Here is a 22,603-nt window from a genome sequence, read left to right as displayed (position 1 = left end):
ACTTGAAGGAATGGAGAAACGTATCATGTTCTTAGATAGAAAGACTCAAATTCATAATGATGTCAGTTCTCCCTTAAATAATCTATACATTTAACATGATCCCAATTAATACTAGTATGATTTGTGTGTGCAGAACTTATTATGCTGATTCTAATGTTAAAAAAAAAAAGAAAAGCAGAAAACTCAGGAGAGAGGAGGGAAAAAAGAAAGGAGAGAAAAGGGGCTAGTCCTACCAAATATTAAAATATATAATAAAATCACAATAATTACATGGTTAAGATGTTCATAGCTATAGAACAGAAAATTTAAAATAGACACAGAATGTATTATAAATAAGGATGTCATTTCAAATCAATAGAGAAAAGACCATTTGTAATAACTGGCTGGACACTTGAAAAAAAGAGAGGGTTCCCAACTTACATTCAGATAAATTCTACTTAGAATAACAATCACAATGTAAAAAAAAACATAAAAATACAGTAAGAACACGTGAGATGACCTTCCTACATATGTCTTTCCTAAGTGAAATCAAGATGCCATAAAAAGATTGATAAATCCAATTATACAGAAACAAAAATTCCTGTATGTAGTCGAAAAATACCATAGGCAAAGATAAAAGATAAACTAGTAAAAATTATTTGCTACTCATATAATTAACAATGGGAGAAATCCCTACTGTATATATAGGAACAACCCAATAAAAAATGGACAGAAGGATATGAACTGAGAGTTCACAAAGAAATGCAAGTTGCCAAAAATATCAGATAATTACTCATCTTTATTCATAATAAAATGCAGATTAAATGATCTATCTCACCTACTGGATTTTCAAAATTAAAAAAAAACTGCTAAAACACAGAGCAAAAGAAACGTATTGAAAATAAGGGGTAAACAGATGTAAGATGAATCAAAGAGGTCCAACAACCAAATACTTGTTATTCCAGATGAAATAAGAGAAAAATGGAGAAAGAAAATTAAAGAAATAAAAAACATATGAACTGGAGAGACCTACATGTTTAAAGAGACAACTGAGCAGAATAAATGGAAAAAAAAAATCCTGCATACTATATGATAAAAGACAAAGATAAGAGCCTAAAAGCTTTTACAGGGGGGAAAATAGGTAATAGGTAGTATGTAAAGGGACAATTATCTGACTGGCAACAAACATTCTTCTCACTAATAACTGTGGTGAATATTATATAGGTGAAACACTGGATGTTAACTGCACTGGAATTAAAAAAATAACAAGTGAAAAACTATGCAGTAATTAAAATCTGTTGGAAAACAACTGACCAGGAATTCTATGCTCAGCAAATTATCATTGTAAAGAAAAAAAATAAAGGTATTTCCATGGGTTTTCCTTCCATGAATCAATTCTGAGGGACCTGATTTATTATTCTAGCCAACCACAGATGGAAGTCAAGAAAGAAGAAGATATCCTATACTAGAAATGGTGGAACTGACCCAGTGGCCAAACAACATAAATAATAAGAAAAAGCAATCCTAGGATAAGGTTTTATCAATTGTAGGAAGAAATAAACCCAAGCTAGAAGATGAAATCTGTATGGCCCAAGTAAAAAATATTCAGGAAAAAGAATACAACTGGCTCTAAGCAACAGATAAGGAAATTGAGGAGTTATTAGTGGTATTAAAGACATGTATATAGAGTGTACATGCCTATTTTTACAATAGAAAAAAAAGGCAATTGGAAACTTTGGGGAAAAACTCAAAATATGTAATAAAATTATGCTCAAAATATGAAGCAAAACAGCACAATTTTGAGAAACTTATACAGTGTATGAAAAGAGGAACCATGTGACTGGAATGCTAAAAATATTCTGTGTGGCTCATGATGTTGAACACATAAAGAAATCTAATCCTAGGGTTCTTAGTTGTGGAATGAAACATTTTTACATAATCATTTTAATATAACTAACATTAGTTTCAACTATTAAAATCTACCTATAGTCAAAACATAAGCAGGGTTAAGTATGGTTGTAGAATAGAATGTAAATGTTACCATTACTTGACAATGTAAAATTTGTATAACATTTGTATAACATGGTGAAAGGGTAGGAAAAGACTTGAAAGGAAAAATAGAATAATATTATCATTGTCTAACATAGTGGGAAATCAGGGCTATTACTTAAAGTTGACATGATACAAAATAGACATTTGACAGGGGCATCTGGGTGGCTCAGTCAGTTAAACTTCCAACTCTTGATTTTGGCTCAAGTCATGATTTCACGGTTTGTGGGTTCGAGCCCCACACTGGGCTCTGTGCTGACAGCATGGAGCCTGCTTGGGATTTCCTCTCTTTCTCTTTCTGCCCCTACCCTGCTCTTCTCTCTCTCAAAATAAGTAAGTAAATTTAAAAAGAAAATGGAGATTTGAGTATATTAAAAGTAGAAAGATAGCAAAAGCTAAACAAACGGAGAATCGGAGGATAGTGAGATGCTGATTAAACATGGTAACAAAATTAAGAAACAAAATTTCAAAATGAAATTAAAATGCTCAAATTTACTTTAATAATCTTCAAGACCAGTGGCTATTTATAGAGGCAGTTTTTCAAATTCTCTAATGCTCCTATTATTTACCAATGCATATATTTCAACTTAATATTGGGGAGGGTTACTATAGGTATTTGCTTTTTATAAACATCCTTGAGAAACTGAGGAACTCTATTTGGAAATCTTTATAAGGTATAACAGTTTTTCAAGTGTTTAGTGTATGTCAAAGTATGGTACCCTAATTTCCATTTTCTTGATTTCAGTTCCAGAAATATTGGCAGAAAAAGTAAAAAGCTGACAGCTGGGTATAAGGATATTACAAGATGACTCTAATTATCTAAAATGTTTCTTTTAAAAGAACAGTTGCTACTAAATATTTCATTGCTAACATTTGGTTGAAGCCATAGCTATGTGTATTCTATGGCACACTGGATCTGAACCTTGCAGCTGGTGGTTGATTTCCATCAACACCTTAAGGCTGAAGTCTACAGCAAGGCTAAACACATTTAAACTATGAAAATGGAGCTTTAAAAAATATGATGGAGAGGTGTCTGGGTGGTTCAGTTAGTCTTTCAATTTCGGCTCAGGTCATGATCTCGTGGTTTGTGGGTTCGAATCCTGCATCAGGCTCTGCGCTGACAGTGCAGAGCCTGCTTAGGATTCTCTCTTTCTCTCTCTCTCTCTCCCCGCCCCCCAACCCCTCCCTCCTTCCCTCCCTCTCTCTCTCTCAAAATAAATAAATAAACTTAAAAAAATATGACAGAAACCTACTTGAATACTTATACATATATAGATAACTTTTTGTCTTAGTTGTTGCAGAAAATGTTACCTACATAAATGTCAGCTGAATTTAATTAAACCAGCATTTGTGGAAACCCCATCAGGTACTATAATATGGTTTCTGCAAGGGATACAAATCAGCATCACGAAGTAGAGCATACAGGGTTGGATGTGAAACAGGGACAAAGAGCTTAATATCCAATAACCAGTTCTTAATCTGGAGGGATAGGTTTTATTTTATAAAGAGTATGATAAAAAAGTTTATTGAAACATCCTTTTTTGTTTATTTTTGAGAGGGAGAGAAAAAGAGAAAGGGAGAGAGAGACAGAGCATGAGTGGGGAAGGGGTACAGAGTGAGGCAGACTCGGAATCCAAAGGAGACCCCAGGCTCTGAACTGTCAACACAGAGCCCAACACACGGCTCAAACTCAGGAACCAGGAGATCATGACCTGAGCCAAAGTCAGACGCTTAACTGAATGATCATCCAGGAGCCCCTATTGCAACATCTTCTGCCCCAAACATGATCAACTGATAGGTGAGTGGAGGGGGATGCTTAAAAAAGGGATGTGTTTGTGTGTAATTTTACTATGACAGTCTACCTTTCCTGTAAGGACCGGAACCAGAAGAGAAGCCAGGTTATCTTGGGGGTGTGAATCTTAAGTCTATAAACTCCCAAGATGGGTAACTAAGCAAATACTTAAGACCTCATTTTTCTCACTGAAAAGTGGAACTAATCACTCCTCCCCCATCTTTACTAGATTGTTAATTACATGACATACATGTATTTTAGCAATTATTATGGGTCAGGCTTATGCTAGAAGTAAAAGATAAATAAAATGACATCCCTGACTTCAAAAGGCTTATCATCTATTGAGGAAGACAGATATGTAAATAAGTAAGCAAAACTTAGTACAGTGTGTGCATGCTGTAATAAAGAGGCTATAGGAAACAGAGGAGGGAGAGACGGACTCTGTCTAGGAGAGCTGAGTCCAGGAATACTTTACATAGTTTACACAGAAGCTCAAGGTAGTGTGCCAGGTCAACAGGCTTATGCGTAGGAGCAGCCATAGCGAAAGGGGCTCTGAGCAGCAGAAACAGGATGAGCTTGATGAGCACAGGAGTCCAGAAAGGCCTAGGTGAGCGGAGTCCAGAAAGGCCTAGGTGAGCTGAGGCAGCTCACAGTGGCTAGACTGCAAGGTGTTCAGTGGGAAAGTACAGAAACTATATACAGAAAAGTGGGCTGGTGCGGAATTGTGAGACTGATAGTAAATTAATGAGATTGCACTTTATTCCAAGGTCACTGTTCCTCAAAATTCTGTCCTGGGATCACATGTATAGGACCAAGAATAGGAAGTCTTGTTAAAAATGCATGTTCCAGGACCAGAGATGCACTGAATCAGATTTTCTGGAGTCTGGGTAATTTACATTTTGGGAGGGGGGATAATTTACATTGTAACAAGTTCCCCTGGTGATTCTTATACACCCAAAGCTTGAGAAGCAGTAATGTAGGCCACAAGGAACTACTAAGCTTTAAGCAGATCAATTTTGTATTTTAGGATGAGTGATATTTTGGCAACTGTGTGGAAGCAGTGTCAATCTCTCCCCTGTTCTCTTCCACAGAATCTATTTATTATAGCACATTCATGAAATTCTGCTAGTTATTTACATGTCTGATAATTCTGGCAGCAGTGTGGAAAGTGAAAGTGGAGAGACTAGTTGGGGTACTTTAGTGATACAGGAAAGAACTAAAATAAGGCAGGGACTATGAGAAAAAATGACAATGAAATCAAAAGCCATTTCTAAGAAAGAAATACCCAAGATCTGATGGTTAATTGAATTTTGGTGGGCCAGAGAGTTTGATAAAGTCAAGGTTAACAGAAATTCTTAGCTTAGCAAGTAATGATGTCATTAACAGAAAAGGATCATATAAAATATAATTGTGAAAACATTTTGAAGACTGGAAATCTGAGTGTAAGATATTAATCAGGTTCCTTTCTAGAGCACTTCCCACACTTCTCCTTTTCTTAACTTAGATGTGGATTATATTCATATTTCTTTCAATGTAAAAGTAACTCATGCTTATTATAGAAATTCATTCACTTAAAAACCGACTGAAATGTCTGTTAAGATCTGGGACTCTGCCCTGTACCTACTTAAAATGCAATGGTGTACAGATGAATGAGGAAACAAAACAGTGAAAAATGCATCTGAGAGAACCATTATTACCATTTTTTATGTACTCACAGGTTTTTTTTTTCTATGAATATTTTTTAGTTTATTTTTTTGGTTTATATAGTTGTGCTCATATAGTATAATGATTTTTATCTTGTTTTTTTCACTTCAAAAACATTTCCTCAAATTATTGTAAATTTCTCATACACAATAGTGATCTATGACCACCTATTTCTATGGAAGATATAACTGAATACATTTTTACTTACTGAATACTTAAGCTGTTTTAAAATTTCCGTTATTATATAAAAAACCATAAAATACCTAGGAATAAATCTAACCAAAGAGGTGAAAAATCTATACACTGAAAACTACAGAAAACTTATGAAAGAAATTGAAGAAGACACAAAAAAATGGAAAAAGATTCCATGCTCCTGGATAGAAAGAACAAATGTTAAAATGTCGATACTACCCAAAGCAATCTACATATTCCATGCAATCCCTATCAAAGTAACACCAGCATTCTTCACAGAGCTAGAACAAATCATCCTAAAATTTGTATGGAACCAGAAAAGACCCCGAATAGCCAAAGCGATCTTGAAAAAGAAAACCAAAGCAGGAGGCATCACAATCCCAGACTTCAAGCTGTATTACAAAGCTGTAATCATCAAGACAGTATGCTACTGGCACAAGAACAGACACTCAGATCAATGGAACAGAACAGAGAACCCAGAAATGGACCCACAAACGTATGGCCAACTAATCTTTGACAAAGCAGGAAAGAATATCCAATGGAATAAAGACAGTCTCTTCAGCAAGTGGTGCTGGGAAAACTGGACAGCGACATGCAGAAGAATGAACCTGGATCACTTTCTTACACCAGACACAAAAATAAACTCAAAATGGATGAACGACCTCAATGTAAGACAAGAAGCCATCAAAATCCTCGAGGAGAAAGCAGGCAAAAACCTCTTTGATCTTGGCCGCAGCAACTTCTTACTCAACACGTCTCTGGAGACAAGGGAAACAAAAGCAAAAATGAACTACTGGGACCTCATCAAAATAAAAAGCTTCTGCACAGCAAACAACCAGCAAAACTAAAAGGCAACCGACAGAATGAGAGAAGATATTTGTATACGACATATCAGATAAAGCGTTAGTATCCAGAATCTTTAAAGAACTTCTCAAACTCAACGCCCAAAAAACAAATAATCCAGTGAAGAAATGGGCAAAAGACATCAATAGACACTTCTCCAAAGAAGACATCCAGATGGCCAACTGACACATGAAAAAATGCTCAACATCACTCATCATCAGGGAAATACAAATCAAAACCACCATGAGATACCACCTTACACCTGTCAGAATGGCTAACATTAACAACTCAGGCAACAACAGATGTTGGTGAGGATGCGGAGAGAAATGATCTCTTTTTCATTGTTGGTGGCAATGCAGACTGGTACAGCCACTCTGGAAAACAGTATGGAGCTTCCTCAAAAAACTAAAAACAGAACTACCCTACGACCCAGCAATTGCACTACTAGGCATTTATCCACGGGATACAGGTGTGCTGTTTCGAAGGGACACATGCATCCCCATGTTTATAGCAGCACTATCAACAATAGCCAAAGTATGGAAAGAGCCTAAATGTCCATTGATGGATGAATGGATAAAGAAGATGTTGCATATATATACAATGGAGTATTACTCAGCAATCAAAAAGAATGAAATCTTGTCATTTGCAACAACATGGGTGGAACTAGAGGGTATTATGCTAAGTGAAATCAGTCAATCAGAGAAAGACAAAAATCATAGGACTACACTCATATGAGGACTTTAGAGACAAAACAGATGAACATAAGGGAAGGGAAGGGAAACAAAAATAATATAAAAACAGGGAGGGGGACAAAACAGAAGAGGCTCATAAATATGGAGAACAAACAGAGGGTTACGGGAGGGGTTGTGGGAGGGGGGATGGGCTAAATGGGTAAGGGTATTAAGGAATCTACTCCTGAAATCATTGCTTCACTATATACTAATTTGGATATAAATTTTAAAAAATAAAAAATAAAATTAAAAAATTTCCATTATTATATATGATGCTGCAAAAATGAAATTATGGGATCAAAAGGTATGTTAATTTTAAAGGCACAAAAATTGCTGACTTGTTTTTTTCCAAAAGTGTTCAATCAATTTAGACTGCCAAAAGAAATATACGAACAAGCACATTTCATGGCATATTCACCAGCAACAAAACCATTAGAAAAATTTCCTGGTAACTCAAAAAGTAAAAATATATCACTGCAACTTAAAAGTTTCACTTCTTTGATCATCTGTCAAGGAGAAACATTTCCCCATTTGCTTTTATTTTCACTTTAGTAAATGAACCTGTTTTCTCAAGTTCTTTGCTCATTCATGTACATTGAACTTGGTGCTTTTGAAAGCATTTGTAGGAACACCTTAAAATTTAAAGGTAAACATTTGGCTTTCTGCAACTGTGAAGTTGGAGAGATCCTGGCCAGGCCAAGGATGTTGGATCTTATTGGTCTCCCAGCCGTTCAACCCTTCCCTGGAGCCCCAATAAAATTATCTGATCCACATAAACAAATAGAGATAAACCTCTGTCTGCTACATATTTGCAAATTTCTAATCCCAGTTTGCACATCTTTAATTTATTCATTTGTATTGGGGGGAGGGAGGTGGGAGAAAAGGACAAAATAAATGGCAATGTTCTGAGTCAATGTAATAAATTTTCCCTTCATGAGTCCTTCCAGTTCTTTAAAGTTTGGAAGGTATTTCCCCATTCACATAATTTTTTTTTTATTTTTAAAAAATGTTTTATGTATTTTTGAGGTGAGGGGGAGGGTAAGAAGAGGGGCGGAGAGGGAGGGAGACAGAGGATCTGAAGCAGGCTCTTGTGCTGACAGCAGAGAGTCTGACACTGGGCTCATGACTGGGAGATCATGACCCCAGATGAAGTCAGACGCTTAACTAACGGAGTCACCCAGGTGCCCCCACATAAAATATCTTTCTTAAATGAAACTAGCATAAGGATATTTACTCTTTTTCATCTAACTCTTCAATTTACTTTGAATTTATTTTGGTATATAAGATGACAGAAAGATTCAAATTTATTTTGAATACTATTTACTACTCTCAAAAACATGCACTGAATGTCTTCCTTTTTCTGATTTCTGATGATTCTTTTATTATATTTAGAATATATATTTCTGGGATCTCCATTCACTTTCACCAACTCTACTATCAGTGCTATGCCAGTACCCTACTCTTTTATTTATTATAGTTTTACAGCGTGCTTTGATATCTGATAGGGCCACAGGGTTATTAGCTCTCTGGCACTGTTCTTGGTTTTTCACCTAAGTTATCTCATTTTTACCTCTAGTTTCTTGGACAAAACTAAGAATTATCTTGTTAATTTCTCAAACATATAAAAAAAATCAGAATTATGCTAAACCTCAACCTCTAAGTTAACTTGAGAAAAACGGATATTTGTTAATAGTTGGGACTTCCCATTCAGGCACATGATGTTTTTCTCCCTGCAACCCCCAACCCCCCACCCTGTGCGTATCCCAGTAATTTTCGGTTTCTCCACAGGGGCTCACACATTTCTTATTAACATAATTTTATATTTTCTGTCCTTGTTATAAGCGACTTTTTCTACCATATTTTCTAAACAATTACTGCTATTATAAAGGAGAACTACTGAGTTTAAAGTATTTTCTTAAATCTAGTTACTCTACCTTCCTATTAATAAGTTCTAATAACTTCTCAGGTGACTCTTGGTTTTCCCAGGAATGCAATCATACCACCCAAAAATGGGATTGTAGAGCTTTTTTTTTTTCCCAGTATTTACTACTCCTCATTCTAATTCATATCTTATTATATTGGTCAGAACATCCAGAGAAATATTATATAATAATGTAGTGATAACAGGTTTCTGAGTTTTAAACACTCATTGTTTCTCTAGTGTTTCACTATCAATTTTTACTTTAGCTTTTAGTTTGGTATGTTTGTTAAGGAAACTTCTCTTTATTTCTGGCTTTTAAAGGGACAAAAGGAAATTATTATTTTCTTTTCCATGTTTACCGATATGTTTACTTTCCTTATCAGATCTATTGACCTACATATTATAAAATTTCATATTTACCCATCTTTGCATTCTTAGATATTTGATAATCATAAAAGACTTAATATACTTAATTATTTTTATTTCTATTTTATTCATAGCTATTTGAGTTCTACATTCATAAAGTTTGCACAGGCTCATTTCTGGAATACAGCACCCTGGAAACATCTCTTTCAGTCACTAGCCATCTAGTGACAACTTTTCAGGCTCACAAAACCTAAGTGGCTTGTTCAGTGTCATGTGGTTGGCAGGCAGGTTAGATATTCTGGTTCTGATCTAGAATTATAAGCAAATGTCCCATTTCAGTGCATCAACCCTTTATTCTCCCCCAATGTGAGAGAGAGCATCTCTTTTCAGCCCTTATCTTCTGGACAGCTAGAAAGACGGGCACATGGCAGCTCAGGGTACACTCTTCTCTTCTAAGACTCTAGGGGAAGTTCCACCTCTCCACATAGATCATTCAAAAAGTGGGTGTTTGTACGAAGGGAATGAATATTCCATAAGGAGGTGAGAGTAACATGGAGATATGTTACCTTATTTATATATGTCCTGTCTTTTACTTTTTCCCATTTCCCTAGGTGAAAGTGTTAACAGAAACCTACTCAGAGTTTTCATAAAATAAATTCTGTGTAACATGGCTGAGTTTCCTTCAGCAAAATAAGTAGTTAATTCTTAACTTTAATTCCTAGGTTAATCACAATGACACAGTTTGGCAATGAACGCTTGGTTAGTACTAGGGCAGTCCACGGTCATGTTTTGTTTTGTTTTTGGTTTGTTTTTTTCATTATGCATACCACCCCCTAGAAGAGACGAAATTCTATATATAGTTTTACACATATAAAAAATGTTTGAAAGTATGCTTAGTAATTCTTTAAAAGTAACAATGAAAAACTTTGAATAACTGTGCCAAAATTATAGATCCTTTGTAAAGCAATCCCCATATAAATTAATTATAACAATTCATGTAGTTTTAAAAAGTACATGGACTTTATTGTTTACTATCAACCTGGTGAATGAGAAATACAGACAATAGGATCATCAACTTGAGAAGAATAAGTTATGGTGTGTGACCATCAAGAGCAGTCTAAGTTGCTAAAAGTTAAGAGGTGAGAAAACATAAACACGTATCTTTACCAAAAACTTAAATATGAACTAATACTCTCATTTATGTAAAGTGCCAATACGATGATGCCACAAAAACTTGTATCAATGATGCCAGGTAGGTAACTTAGTAATTAAAAGCAAAGAATTAGAGCCTGAACTCATGTTAAAATCAAAACACATGGTTGTTTTCCTTATTTTCACATACATGACTTGTAAGGTTTATACAATGTCCAATGAGTACAAACCAGGTAACAAACAAAATGATATATAAAAAGAGTAAATACTGTATTTAATAAAGACTTCATAACAAGTATCATGGGTAAGTGAAATATAAGCAGCTTCCAACATGACATGAGAATTCTATAAAAGTCTTGTAATATAGGGACTATATGACAATAGGACACAACTAGACTTTAGTGCATGAGGGAGGACAAGGAAAGGAAATGACTGGTAGCATGAAACAAGTGCTACTTCAATGGCTATTGAATGCTATTAAGATATCTGCCAGGGATTTTGAGATTCCAGGAATTGACAGGGAAAAATCAATCCATGGGAACATCAGACTAGATGTGAAATATGTACATCCATTTCTTAGTATCTTCTGCCCATCAATACCTCATTCCCATCAAGCTAAATCTCCATGTGCTAACTTCTCTTAGGAGTAGGTGTGAAACACAATTCAGATTCCTAGAGTTAGAATGAAATTTTAAGTTGTAATAGAACAAAAAGAACATTACTGCTTAGTAATCAAGAAACTTGTTAGAAGGCAGTCTTACTGTTTACTCTCTAGAGACTGGATCCATTAGTAAATCCTCAGAATGGACAAAATTCAATTCACTACATAATGTTAAAGCCCCCAAATAAACTGATGAATAGGACACAGTTTGTGCTCTCAAGGAGTTTACAAATATTTGTCGAGTGTTTACTACCAACTAGGCACTGTCAAAAAACTTTAATGTATTAGTCATTTAATCCTCACTACAATGTTATGATGTAGGTATTGTTATCATCCCTCTTTTACAAACACGGAAATATGTGTTAATAACCCAGAGAATATTTAACCCAGACAGGGTAAATAACTTGCTTTAAGCTAAAAAAAACTACTGATCTCCATAGTCTGGCTCCAGAGCACATGCTCTTAACCATTATGATGTATATTTTGGAGAAAGAAGAGAAAACTAAAGAAGCCTAAGTACACTAACTGTATTTTGTGAATATTCGAAGACTGTCCTGCCTTCAAATATTCCTACTGTCAAATTACTTACCTTCATTTTGATTGGGGAAAAAAATTATTTGCAGGAGAAATGTACTAATTTACATGCTTAATATTTATACTCAACAAAAAGACCACAGCATGATACATTTAACTGTTTTAGTCATCGTACATTAGTAGATACATTTAACTATACAATAATAGTGTCCATGAACATTATTACATGGCTGTAAAAATTACTACCTTTTATTGTACAGAATTAGTGAAATTGAATTTGAGGAAATCTGGAGTCCCATAATATCATTAAGAAACTTGAAAGTTGGTCATTTCTAGTGAACAGAAAATGAACAACCAATCTCCACACTATAAAATTACTAATATTCCAGACTGCTTTGAGTGTTGCTACCATTATAATTATCAAGACAAGTACAGAAGCTGCTTTGGAAAAGTCCTGTTCAACTTTTACAACTGCTATATAGTTAGAGAAAAAGAATACAGGGGTGTCTCGGTGGGCCAGTTAGTTGAGCATCGGACTTCGGCTCAGGTCCTGATCTCCTGGTCCATGAGTTCGAGCCCTGTGTCTGTCCGGCTCTGTGCTGACAGCTCGGAGCCTGGTGCCTGCTTTGGATTTTGTGTCTCCTTCTCTCTCTGCCCCTCCCCACTCGCATTTTGTGTTTCCCTCTCTCTCTCTCAGACATAAACAAACATAAAAAAAAAAAGAATACAAGTATCTTTCATAAATACTTTAAGAAGCTGCCTTTTGGGGTCTCAAATGCAACTAATAATAGCCATTAGATTTTAAGGAAATCTTCATATAGAAAATAACTTTAAAGTGATGTTACTATTGGGTGCCTGGGTGGCTCAGTTGGTTAAGCGTCCAACTTTGGCTCAGGTCATGATCTCATGGTTCACGGGTTTGGGCCCCATGTCAGGTTCTGTGCTGAGAGCTCAGAGCCTGGAGCCTGCTTTGGATTCTGTGTCTCCCTCTCTCTTTGCCCCTCCCCTGCTCACGCTCTGTCTCTCTCTCTCTCTCAAAAATAAACATTAAAAAAAAATTTTTTAATGATGTTACTATTAATATTTATAAATACAAAAATGACAGTATCACACAGTTTTTCCTTTCTTTCCTGTCATGTGTGGTTTGATTTCAGATTGGACTTTAGTAGTTCTAGTTTCAATCTTTTCCCCCACAATTTTTCCCTTTAATGACGACGTGCTCTATATCTGATGACATACCCTACAAACCTATATTATTCACAGAATAGTAGCTTAGCTGGCGAAAAACTTCAAGGTTTTTGCACTTGCCAAGAAGTTAACCTCCTCAGACTCCTAAGGAAAACACACACACACACACACACACACACTTCACTCACTTTTTAAGCTAAAGGCAGTCAATTGTTTCAAAATGCAACAATAGTACTTTCAGGTCTAGACCTGTAATAAGTCCATCAAAAAAGTACTTGAAAAAGTACAATCTCTCAAAGAAAAATAAGGTACAGAAATGTGCTTAGCTTGTTGAAAAATGAGTACATACTCCAAATAACATCTCATAATTTGAACAGTTTGTTGGCTACAAAATATTCAAACCCTGAAGGTGAGTAATTTGAACGTTTATAGAAACAAATCAGTGGCATAAATACCAATGCTTTCCAATCAAGGAAAATTATTTTTGTCATCTTTCCTTATATTTGCACAAAAAGGATATATCTAGAAAAAAGGCTTACTATGCCTCTTGATTTATAGTCCTAAGATTAGAACACATTTTCTGAAAAACATTTAGTGGGATAGGTCATCAAAGGAAATTGTGGAACATACCTTCCTAGAAGTCTTTAACAAGTAGGGATGGTGACCAGAGGTATTAAGGGTGCTGTGACAGGTTTGCTGGCCTTCATAACTCTGTCACCTGGTGTGCAATAGATGACCTACTCTCAATGCCTATCAGTCATTTAACTGCTCTCAATGCCAGTAACCAAACGGCCACTCCTACAGTAAGTCTGATTCTACAAAATCCCTGATGGTTTCAGAAAGAAAAAAAATCTTTCCAGTCCATTCTTTTTCTGATGGCAGTTTGTCTATGCCACAGAATTTCACACAAGAGCCTTCAAATATGTGCAAATTTATAAGCAAGCAGACAAAAAGATTTTAGCTTCTGAAAATACAACAGACATGGATTATCCTCCCTCGAGGGAGTGGCTTACTTACTCTTCCCTGAAATCAGAAATAGACTTTAAGGGGCGCCTGGGTGGCGCAGTCGGTTAAGCGTCCGACTTCAGCCAGGTCACGATCTCGCGGTCCGTGAGTTCGAGCCCCGCGTCGGGCTCTGGGCTGATGGCTCGGAGCCTGGAGCCTGTTTCCGATTCTGTGTCTCCCTCTCTCTCTGCCCCTCCCCCGTTCATGCTCTGTCTCTCTCTGTCCCAAAAATAAATAAACGTTGAAAAAAAAAATTTAAAAAAAAAAAAAAAAAAAAAAAAAAGAAATAGACTTTAAAATACTAGCAATATCCCAGAATTTTGGAATAGCAAAGAACATTAGATGTTTTGTAGGTAAAAGAAACAATTGTTGAAAGGTCAAGCTCTAAAACCAAACAGCTAGTTAACAGTTCAATACAGAGTCTAGATTTTAGATTCTTGATCCAATGTTCTTTTCATCATAACACACAGCCTCTCCTTAACCTATCAATCTTTGTTAAAATTATCTCTAAATAGCAATAGAAATCTGCAACTACTTAGCAACTTACAGAAAAGTGTTTCTGATATACTTCAAACCTATACTCAATAAATGATCAACTAAGACTGGCACAGAGCAATTTACCTAGTTTTAGATAGTTTGAAGTATATAGCTACAAACTGATAAAAGAAAATTATTTTGATTCTCAATTACGATTCTACTGTGAAAATATCAATGCTTAGTGGCCAGTTATATCCAGGCACTATGCTAGGTGCCGAAGATAATAGGAATGAACATCCTGTCAAAAAATTTATGCTTAAAAATATCTTTATCATATTGTTTTAAATTTCTATAGTGCTGGTTTTTTTTTTAATGTTTGTTTATTTTTGAGAGAGAGAGAGACGAAGTGTGAGCAGGCCAGGGGTAGAGAGGGAGACACAGAACCTGAAACAGGCTCCAGGCTCTAAGCAATCGGTACAAAGCCTGACTCGGGGCCTGAACTCACAAACTGAGATCATGACCTGAGCTGAAGTTGGGCGCTTAACTGGCTGAGCCACCTGGGTGCCCCTCTCTATGGGAAGTTTGTACGATGCACCTCTCCATTGAGTCTTACTAACTCCTGAGTTAGTATTCAGTTTGGCAAGAGAATTAAGATCAGAGTAGGATGATTCTATCCTGGTACAGCTTTTTCAAATCAAAACACTTGACTTTTTTTACACAAATATTTAAAATATGATGTGTACCAGATAGGTATGGTCTGTAAAAATTCTTACTACATTTTAAAATCCCACCTTTATTTCAAATGGCAACGCTGGCTTTGATACAAAGACTCCTTTGTAACAACTGCAATTATATGCTAAAGGTTACTAAAACTTAATCTAGCAATTTAGATAAATTATTAAGGTAACTACTAGAATACTACAGAAAAAATGAGTATTTAATTGTTGGGCTAAATATGAAAGGTGTTATTCTTGTATTAGATGTAAACTTAAAATAATGATTAGTATGTATACATTCTTCCTTAATAATTTTATGTAATTTTAGGGATCATTTAAATTATCTCATTAATTACATGAGTTACTTAGCAAGCAACATATTAGAGTTCCTATCATCTCAATGCAGAAAAAGAGGCAAAAACTTGATATAATCTGCCTCTTCTCCCCCATACACATATATAAAGCAGCAGTTTGTGGCTGGAATTCAGTCCATTAGTCCTCTAGATCAGAGCTCTATAATCCACCCTAAGAACAGCTTCACCTTAATAAATATTAAACTTGAAAAAGCTCTAAGGTACCACATTTATTACAAATTTACAAATTCTTTAGTGGAACATTTTAACTTAAAACTCCCCAAACTATGTATTTGGGGACAGGGAGAAGAAACACCTAAAAATTCCTTAATCAGGATCAATCAATCAGTTCATAGAAAAAAGGGTTAAATGTGAATAAGATATATAGCTATACAACATTACTGGTATATCTAAGGTCTAATAACCTTTTTTGAATGATGGAAATCTCAAGCCTTCAAGTTGTATCCTCAGACTTCATTCACTATGTGTTGCTTCAAATTTCTTTATGCCCTAACACTTCAGTTTCTTCTCCCCACAGTTTTCAGTTTTTATTATAGAATTTTTCTCCAAAATGGTAATAAAATTCACTTTAAACATAAACTTAAGGGAAAACTCAGGCATGCCAATTCGATTATATAAAAATAAGATCGGTATCAAAAAACTTTAGCAAAGAGATATTAGTACACTGTAAGGTTGCTCTCTATTACCAAATAAATCCTAAGATAACTATATAAAAAACATGGCTCCCAAATAAACAATTTCAGTCTGTTGATATTTGAAATTGCTACTGTGACATCAAGAACAATCTTATCTTCTGGAATTGGCCCTGACCAGAGGTATATTTCCTATATCTCCTAGAAATTACCAAATAATGATTCCTGAGTTTTAAGCTTTGGTGAACAGAGACTTCACCAAAATTGCTGGGTCTTCTTTTTATAAATCACCCTTAGTTTTAATTTGTCCCCTTCTTTTGGAGTGGTCAAGTCTGATTTCACTTATCTTTGTAGATGGTATAAGGTCACCAGACTCTCTCCTCCTTCAAATTATAGATGTATTGATAGTTTAGCATTTGATATCCTGTCATGATTGAAATTTCTAAGCACAATTATTTCCCAAGCTAACACGTGGGTATTTGACAGTCTAATGGGGTTCTAAGAAAATGAAACTAAAAGCCACAGTTGTTTTGGTCCCTAGTCACATCTGTAATGCTAGCACTCAGCAAAGTGGAAAACAGGATTTAATACATAAACTATGTCTTTCTGTTATCTAAGTCCACTCATGAGATCTAACCTCCTAAGGGGAAAGGAAATGAAAATTTATTAAGTACCTAACACAGGACAAAAACTCTTTTAGATCTATATTATCTCATTTAATTCAACAACAACTCTACTGAATAGTAATTACTCCTATTATGCAGATTAGGAAATCTGTCTAAAGTAATCCTGACAGCAACTCTAAGAGCCAAGTATTAAACCAAGGAGCTTCAGATTTCAAAACCAATTATTTTTAGTTTTTTGGTACTCATAAGACTTTAAGGCCAGATCACTGAGTACCATGTAGAGCACTCAGTACAATCTCTCTGTGTTACAGATGAGGAAACAGAAGCCCCAAAAGACTGAGACTTACCCAAGGACACAATGCTTGTAGTGAAACGGATTTGAATTCAAGTCTCCTGATTTCCTGGGCAGTTCTGTGCATAATAATAATCCTTATTTTTGTTTGTATGTGTTTGGGGTTGAGTCACACTTGATATAATTCATGTATAATTTATAACGTCTCAACTGTCTCTAAACGAAATTATATGTGTGGCAAGTTCAGGGATAGACACTTTTAGTGACCAAAGGTATTAAATGTATTTAGCAGAAGTAAAAACTTAATTGGTGTTCAAAATTATTACATGTTGTAAAAAAATCTGTTGCCAATATATTTATTCAGTTAATAAGTGCCTATTATCTGCTGGCTACTGTGCTTCGCAATAAGAATACAACTGTATATAAAATAGAAAAATTCCCTAACCTTCACATAGAATTTATATCCTGGTAGAGGATACAAATAAACAGTCAATTATAATGCAGTGAGTCAATGCTATGACAGTAGGAATACAAGATGCTATGGGAACAGGAGGCAGGGATACCTAACCCAGACTAGACTTTTAGGAGGAGGAGGTATGAAAGATGAGTAGGAATCAGCTAGTTAAGGCAGAGGTATGGAGTGTGCGAATATTTCAGGAAGAGCATTTGCACATGAAAGCAGGGAAAGGTCAACGAAGCTGTGGGAGGAGAAATTAACCTAGAAAGACAAGCAAGGACCAAATCATACAGGTCCTTGGAAACAAGGGCTTTACAATTTTGTATATTAGAATTACCTGGGGAACTTTAAAACAAACAAACAAACCACAGATGTCTAGGCTCCATTTCAAACCAAATTAAATCAGAATCTCTGGGAATGAGGCCCTGGCACTGGTAGTTTAAAAAAGCTAACTAGAAGATTCTAATGTATAGCCAAGATTGAAAACCACTTTTAAAGCTATATAAGGAATTAAAAAAATATGCTTATTACTGGAAATCATGAAAAAGGTGGTCTTAAGTAATTAACTTTTCTGGGCCTTAGTTTGTCTATCAGAAAGCAGGAAGAAGCAAGTTAGAGATAGTCTGATATAGTGAAAGGAGTCAGAAAACATTGGTTTTGTCAATGAATCTGTCACCTGACACCTGTATGACCTTAGATTAAAATGTCACTTCTCAAAGATAGTGATACTGCCTGCCTACAGGACTGCTGTAACTCAAGACAACACTTAAGAAAACAGCTTAATAAATGGGCTAATAAAATAGAAACTAGAATATTCCAAGATTTATGCTGCCAAAATTGCACAATTTTAAAGGTCATAAATATTTTCACCAAGGATGAAATCTTGTATGATGCTTAAAGAATACATTTCATTCATTTAAAGAATAATGCCTACCTTGGAATTCAAGATATTAAAAAAATAAAATAGGGAACTGATCCTTTTAATGCTATTCTAGTTGCTAAAGAGATCAAATGGGATTAAGTTAGCTCTTTTCAAATAAACAGATCAACAGAGCAAATGCCCTTTAATGGTAACAACAAATGTTTAAAACTCCTTTGTTCACTAAAGGGCTCTAAGCATGAAAGCTACACATAAAGTAAACTGTCTTAGGAAAAACATTATTATGATCTACCTTATTATACAAGTATTTTATTTATAAATTTAGTGTTTTGTTTTTTTTTTAAAGGAATACTTCTTTGGGATGGAGAGGATCTTATCCTCACAGGAAGGAAGCTCTGCCTCCAGAAGGACTGTTCCATACACAGAGCCAGGCAGTCACTTGTTCTTTTAGCCTCCCTTTTATACATATCCAGCCCATGAGAATATACACTTTCATGAAGTAATCTTTCAGTTCAAGTACAGTATTGTATCCAGTGATATCTCTTTCATGTTATATCTAATTTACTTAAAATTTAAAAACTTTATATATATTAAAACAATTCTGCATTTACATGTGTGGTTTATTTTGAATTCTTCAAGTAAAACTGACAGAAATGCCTTTCAAACTTTATACTCATAGTTGATAGAATATTAACTTAATATTAATTTACTGTCTTGCTATTTCCCCCATGGAGCTATTACTATTATGATGTGCTATCATTTCTTTCAATCACCTATTTTGTGATTTTAATAGAAAACCACTCCATTTTATAATGGTGAAAATTGCACAAGAAACTTGTGAAAAAAGTTATGGATGAAATTTTAATTTTATCCCAAAACACAGGATGAGAAAACTTAAAAAACGAAACAAACACCACCACACACACACACACACACACACACACACACACACCACACACACACACACACACACACCCTACTGGGCCCTCTTCAGATAATTTTGGTTGATGACACTGCAGAACAGTTAATCTGATAATTAAAATTTTCCATACCATGTGATGTTTAGCTAGAGATCTACGCTATCAACCAGAATTCAATACTTCAGTTAAAAAATCTTAAAACTTGAAAACACAGACATATTAACAAATTCTTACACTTGCAGTTGCTCTGAGGGCTCCTTAATAAAGACGTACAGTGTTCTGATCTATCCAAGTTAAATTAGCAACATGGTTAACTTAAGTATTTCCAGGTCTTAACATCACACAATCCAGCACACAAGCAAATTTGTAATACCCGAAGAATCTATTTTCTAAGCAGGAAAACATGCAACCAATATTGCCCGCAGTGGTTCAAATGTTGGCCATTGAAATCACCCGACTTGAGTTACCAGGAGTTCATCTACCCAAGTTTTCTGGGGGTTCTCCCAGGCCTCACAAACTGGATTCAAAACATCATCTCACAAACCCATGTCCCGCATGTGCACAAAGTCGCTGGAATGAGGAAGCTTCTCAAAAACGAAATCACAACTCTAATTCATTAAAGAATATGCAGGCTGTTTTCTACAAAGCCCTCTCTTGTCGCGCTCCCCTTATCGTTCATATAACTATGTAAACAGTTCCCCCGTTGACATCTAAGAAAACAGTTTTCGATCCCCAATTCTGGGAACAAGCCACCATCACCACTATTCCTTTAGCATCCTAAAATAAACCCCTCAAGCCGCGGTCAAAACACTGGCGGAACGTCTGGTGTTTACATAGCCCAATCCTGGGCGTACCCTACCTTTCTGAACCACTTAGGAGCTATGAAGCAGACATCGCATAATAGACTTAGTAAAGACACAAATCACGAGACAGTGTCTCAGGTCTATGAATGAAAGATCCAATACGTTTGATTGTCTTGGTTAAAAGGGGGAAAAAAATAACCTCGGGAGGAAGGGTGGGAGGGGAACTGCGGGGTGGGGGGAGCGGTTTTCCTTCCCTGCCCCAGCCGGGCGATTTAAACTCAGCGTGAGGCAAACACAGGGTCGCCCGGCTGGCGGGGCCGGAGTCCTGGGGCATGACAGCAGCCCCTCTGGAGTAGCTCGCGGCTCCGCCAGGATCCCTCACGCCGCGCTGCTCGCGGCAGCCCGGCCACCCGCGGCGGGGTGGGCGTGCAAGGGTGCGGGGGACCGAGCTACCGCGACCGGGGCGGCGGCCCTTGGGTGCGCTTCCTCAGATTCCAGCCGCCCATCCCCAAAAATGAGAAAGGAAGGAAACGAGGAGCGAGGCGGCGGCCAGGGTGGAAAGGAGAGTAAGCCGCGAGCCCTCGCCTCTGCATCTGGGTGAGGCCAGCGGCAGGCGGGGAAGAGGGAGCGGCGATCGCTGGCGAACTCCGCCGCGGGCCGACGCTGGGAGACGACCCGTGGGTAGCCCCCGCCCAATACCACGGGCGCGCCGGAGAGGCCCCCACACCCACCCCGTTCCCATCCCAGCCGCGCCCGCTCTCAGCCATTCCGCGCTGTACTCACGCTCGGGGCTCCTCCAGGCTCCGCGGCTCTAACCGCATCGGGTCCCAGCCCCGCGGGCGGCGGCGGCGGCGGCGGCGGCGCCGAGGGAGAGGAGAGCGGGCGGCTCGGCCCCCGCCTCCCGGCCCCTCTCCCCCGCCGCTCCGGAGCTGCCCGGCCGGGCCCGAGCCCTGCCTCGCCGGCGGCCCCAGCCCCAGCGGCCGCGGCAGCAGCAGCCCTAGACCTCAGCGGCCGCAGCGGCGGCACCGGAACTGCCGCTTTCTCCTTCTAGCTCCCTCTCCTCTCTAGCCCCCGCCACACGCCCCCGCCCCCGTCTCCTTTCTCTGTCACCCTGTTTTTTTTCCTTTTGTTTCCAGAATAAACTTTATTGGTCTCTTTTCCGCTCACATCGTGTAAACAAACAACGAACTCTTCCCCACCCCCTCGACTCCCCCCCTCCTCGGGCAGAGGAGGGTAAGAGCTGAGGAGGGGCTGAGCTTACAATACCCCGGAAGTAGATGTGCAAAGGAGGGAAGTGAAGTTGCGGAGACCTGGAGGGGGCAGTGGGCAAATCGGGTAACAGTGTGCCAGTGCGCCTGCGCCTTGCTTTTCCGCCCGAAGTTCGGGTGTTTTGTGTGCCGGGGTGGGGGGGCCTCTGGCGCGCGGGTGTTTATGTTCCGTCTTTTGCAGCAGTGGGGATGTTGTGTCATCTTAGGACGGCATATGTGTTGTGTGTCCATTTCTGCGGGCACCAGGCAGGCCTGGGTAGAGAAATAGTGTTAGGATCGAGTGAGTTCATTTACGCTCTTGGAGGAAATGAGCGAGAGAAGGGGCCTCGGTGGCTAACCGCGGCTGTCAGTGACTAACCAGAAGCGGTTATGGATATTAGAAGGCATTTTACAAAGCGTTACTGAGTGTCCTTCTGCCAACATAAAGTTAAGTTGTAGCCCAAATTGGAAGAGAAACTGCTATTGCGCTCTGCAATCCTTTGACTCACTCCGGGGAGACCTTTTGCAATGCTCTTTTTTTCAGATTTGAATCAGCTTGTAGGAATACTGGCTTGAGAAGACGAGTTTTTTTCGCGTAGTGTCCACAGAGACTTCAGAAAAGCCATCTCAGCTATAGATTAGATTGAAGCTTTGTGCTGCGTGCCATAGAAACCCACTCTCCCCACCCCTCCACCCCCCCCCCTTTTTTTGAGAGTAAAGCGATCTATTGCTTTTTGAGATCGCTACTGGTAAGGGTCCAGCGTTCTGCGTATTTCTCCCCCTGGTGGTCTTTCATTGTATTGAAAAGGCAAAGGAAAGTGATTGAAAGTCTTCGATACAAGTCCCCAAATATCCGTTTTCCCTTCAATTTTTTAAGTAGAGGACTTGGAAATGACCCGCCCTAGAGATGTTACAGGCAGTTTCATTTGTCATCCAAGAGCCAAAAACTTGACCAATAACCAATTTTTGTTGGAACACCACACGTTCATAATCGTAAATGAGATCCATTCCTTTATGTCGCCCTAGTTTTCATTTGAGTGCGTTTCTTGTTTTCTTTCTTTT

The 22,603-nt window shown here is 37.6% G+C and overlaps 1 protein-coding gene across 1 annotated transcript in view; it reads right to left on the bottom strand.

The window, feature by feature from the left end:
* Positions 1–21,159, bottom strand: part of PIK3CA (phosphatidylinositol-4,5-bisphosphate 3-kinase catalytic subunit alpha) — a 78,122-nt gene extending 56,963 nt beyond the window's left edge. The window contains exon 1 of the mRNA XM_047100336.1: positions 21,078–21,159. The gene's annotated coding sequence lies outside the window, so the exon portion shown is untranslated. The remainder of the gene's footprint in view (positions 1–21,077) is intronic.
* Positions 21,160–22,603: the final 1,444 nt, after the last annotated feature.

This window comes from Lynx rufus, unplaced genomic scaffold, assembly GCF_022079265.1.
Source record: "Lynx rufus isolate CCGP_SWC_20201006 ecotype Redwood Valley unplaced genomic scaffold, mLynRuf1.p SCAF_5, whole genome shotgun sequence".
Taxonomy (NCBI): domain Eukaryota; kingdom Metazoa; phylum Chordata; class Mammalia; order Carnivora; family Felidae; genus Lynx; species Lynx rufus.
The sequence above is the reverse complement of the archived record's forward strand: the minus strand, read 5'-3'. Positions and strand labels throughout refer to the sequence as shown.